This window comes from Triticum urartu, chromosome 6 (genome assembly GCF_003073215.2).
Source record: "Triticum urartu cultivar G1812 chromosome 6, Tu2.1, whole genome shotgun sequence".
In the NCBI taxonomy this organism is placed as follows: domain Eukaryota; kingdom Viridiplantae; phylum Streptophyta; class Magnoliopsida; order Poales; family Poaceae; genus Triticum; species Triticum urartu.
In genome coordinates this window covers 187,438,161-187,442,370 of record NC_053027.1, presented here as the reverse complement: position 1 = coordinate 187,442,370, position 4,210 = coordinate 187,438,161, and positions in this window count along the sequence as shown.

The following is a 4,210-nucleotide window of genomic DNA, read 5'->3' as shown; positions in this document are numbered from 1 at the left end:
CACGCGGAGGAGGGAAGGTATTGGAGGGGAGGGATTGCGCCAGGTTCAAGGGTGTGGCTGCCCTCCCACCCCTCCACTATTTATAGGTGGGGGAGAAGGGGGCCGGCCCCCCTAGATCCCATCTAGGATTGGGGGCGGCGGCCAAGGGGGGAGGAGTGCCTCCCAAGTCAAGTGGAGGCCCTCCCCCTTAGGGTTTCCCCTCTCCCATGCGCATGGGCCTTGGGGGGGCTGGTGCCCTTGTACCATTAAGGTTAGGGCGCCCCCTACAGCCCATGCTGCTGTATTGGACGTGGTGGAACATTTTCCGGACCTCCGGACCCCTCCGAAATCCTTTGGAACCTTCCGGAAGCTGGTACAATACCGGAAAAAACCGAACTTTTCCCGGAACCCGAACAACAACTTTCCATATATAAATCTTTACCTCCGGACCATTCCGGAACTCCTCGTGACGTCCGGGATCTCATCCGGGACTCCGAACAACATTCGGTAATCACATACAAGTCTTCCTAATAACCCTAGCGTCATCGAACCTTAAGTGTGTAGACCCTACGGGTTCGGGAACCATGCAGACATGACCGAGACAACTCTCCGGCCAATAACCAACAGCGGGATCTGGATACCCATGTTGGCTCCCACATGTTCCACGATGATCTCATCGGATGAACCACGATGTCGAGGATTCAATCAATCCCGTATTCAATTCCCTTTGTCCAGCGGTATTGTACTTGCCCGAGATTCGATCGTCGGTATCCCGATACCTTGTTCAATCTCGTTACCGGCAAGTCTCTTTACTCGTTCCGTAACACATCATCCCGTGATCAACTCCTTGGTCACATTGTGCACATTATGATGATGTCCTACCGAGTGGGCCCAGAGATACCTCTCCGTTTTACACGAGAGTGACAAATCCCAGTCTCGATTCGTGCCAACCCAACAGACACTTTCGGAGATACCGTAGTGTACCTTTATAGCCACCCAGTTACGTTGTGACGTTTGGCACACCCAAAGCACTCCTACGGTATCCGGGAGTTGCACAATCTCATGGTCTAAGGAAATGATACTTGACATTAGAAAAGCTTTAGCATACGAACTACACGATCTTTGTGCTAGGCTTAGGATTGGGTCTTGTCCATCACATCATTCTAAGGAAATGATACTTGACATTAGAAAAGCTTTAGCATACGAACTACATGATCTTGGGCTAGGCTTAGGATTGGGTCTTTGTCCATCACATCATTCTCCTAATGATGTGATCCCGTTATCAATGACATCCAATGTCCATGGTTAGGAAACCGTAACCATCTATTGATCAACGAGCTAGTCAACTAGAGGCTTACTAGGGACATGGTGTTGTCTATGTATCCACACATGTATCTGAGTTTCCTATCAATACAATTCTAGCATGGATAATAAACGATTATCATGAACAAGGAAATATAATAATAACTAATTTATTATTGCCTCTAGGGCATATTTCCAACAGTCTCCCACTTGCACTAGAGTCAATAATCCAGTTCACATCGATATGTGATTAACACTCAAGGTCACATCCCCATGTGACTAACACCCAAAGAGTTTACTAGAGTCAGTAATCTAGTTCACATTACCATGTGATTAACACTCGATGAGTTCTGGGTTTGATCATGTTATGCTTGTGAGAGATGTTATAGTCAACGGGTCTGAATCTTTCAGATCCATGTGTGCTTTACAAATCTCTATGTCATCTCCTAGATGCAGCTACCACGTTCTATTTGGAGCTATTCCAAATAACTGTTCTACTATACGAATCCAGTTTACTACTCAGAATAATCTGGATTAGTGTCAAAGTTTGCATCGGCGTAACCCTTTACGACGAACTCTTTTACCACCTCCATAATCGAGAAAATCCCTTAGTCCACTATTTACTTAGGATAACTTTGACCGCTGTCCTGTGATCCATTCTTGGATCACTCTTGTACCCCTTGACTGACTCATGGCAAGGCACACTTCAGGTGCGGTACACAGCATAGCATACTTTAGAGCCTACGTCCAAAGGATAGGGGACGACCTTCGTCCTTTCTCTCTATTCTGCCGCGGTCAGGTTTCGAGTCTTACTCAATGTTCACACCTTATAACACAGCCAAGAACTCCTTCTTTGCCGATCCATTTTGAACTCCTTCAAAATCTTGTCACGGTATGTATTCATTTGAAAGTACTATTAAGCGTTTTGATCTATCCTTATAGATCTTAATGCTTAATAATCAAGTAGCCTAATCCAGGTTTTCCATTGAAAAACATTTTTCAAATAACCCTATATGCTTTCCAGAAATTCTACGTCATTTCTGATCAACAATATGTCAACAATATATATTCATCAGAAATTCTATAGTGCTCCCACTCACTTCTTTGGAAATACAAGTTTCTCATAAACTTTGTATAAACCCAAAATCTTTGATCATCTCATCAAAGCGTACATTCCAACTCCGAGATGCTTACTCCAGTCCTTAGAAGGATTGCTGGAGCTTTGCATACTTATTAGCATCTTTCAGGATTGACAAAACCTTCCAGTTGTATCACATACAACCTTTCCTCAAGAAAATCATCGAGGAAACAATGTTTTGACATCCTATCTGCAAGACTTCATAAATAATGCAGTAATCACTAATATAATTCCAACAGACTCTTAGCATCGCTATGAGTGAGAAAGTCTCATCATAGTCAACTCCTTGAACTTGTCGGAAAAAATCTTAACGACAAGTCGAGCTTTCTTAATGGTGATACTTACCATCATTGTCCGTCTTCCTTTTAAAATCCATCTGTACTCAATAGCATTACGACCATCGAGCCGTTCTACCAAAGTCTACACTTTGTTTTCATACATGGATCCTCTCTCGGATTTTATGGCCTCGAGCCATTTATCGGAATCCGGGCCCACCATCGCTTCTCCATGGCTCGTAGGTTCATTGTTGTCTAGCAACATGACCTCCAAGACAGGGTTATGTACCACTTTGAAGTAGTACGCATCCTTGTCGACCTACGAGGTTTGGTAGTGACTTGATCTGAAGTTTCATGATCACTATCATAAGCTTCCACTTCAATTGGTGTAGGTGCCACAGGAACAACTTCCTGTGCCCTGCCACACACTAGTTGAAGAGACGGTTCAACAACCTTATCAAGTCTCCACCATCCTCCCACTCAATTCTTTCAAGAGAAACTTTTCCTCGAGAAAGGACCCGATTCTAGAAACAATCCCTTATTGCTTTCGGATCTGAGACAGGAGGTATACCCAACTGTTTTGGGTGTCCTATGAAGATGCATTTATCCGCTTTGGGTTCGAGCTTATCAGCCTGAAACTTTTTCACATAAGCGTCGCAGCCCCAAACTTTTAAGAAATGACAGCTTAGGTTTTCTCTAAACCATAGTTCATATGGTGTCATCTCATCGGAATTACGTGGTGCCCCTTTTTAAAGTGAATGTGGTTGTCTCTAATGCCTAACCATAAACTATCGTGGTAATTCGATAAGAGACATCATGGTATGCATCATATCCAATAGGGTGCAGTTATGATGTTCGGACACACCATCACACTATGGTGTTCCAGGCTGTATTAGTTGTGAAACAATTTCCACAATGTCTTAATTTTGTGCCAAACTCGTAATTCAGATATTCATCTCTATGATCATATCATAGACATTTTATCCTCTTGTCACGATGATCTTTCAACTTCACCCTGAAATTACTTGAACCTTTCAATAATTCAGACTCGTGATTCATCAAGTAAATATACTCAACATCTACTCAAATCATCTGTGAAGTAAGAACATAACGATATCCAGTACATGCCTCAGCACTCATTGGATTGCACAGATCAAAATGTATTACTTCCAACAAGTTGCTTTCTAGTTCCATTTTACTGAAAACGAGGCTTTCAGTCATCTTGCCCATGTGGTATGATTTGCATGTCTCAAGTGATTCAAAATCAAGTGAGTCCAAACGATCCATCTGTATAGAGTTTCTTCATGCATATCTACCAACAAACATGGTTCGCATGTCTCAATCCTTTCAAAAATGAGTGAGTCCAAAGATCCATCAACATGGAGCTTCTTCATGCGTTTTATACCGATATGACTTAAGTGGTAGTGCCACAAGTAGGTGGTACTATCATTACTATCTTATATCTTTTGGCATGAACATGTGTATCACTATGATCGAGATTCAATGAACCATTCAT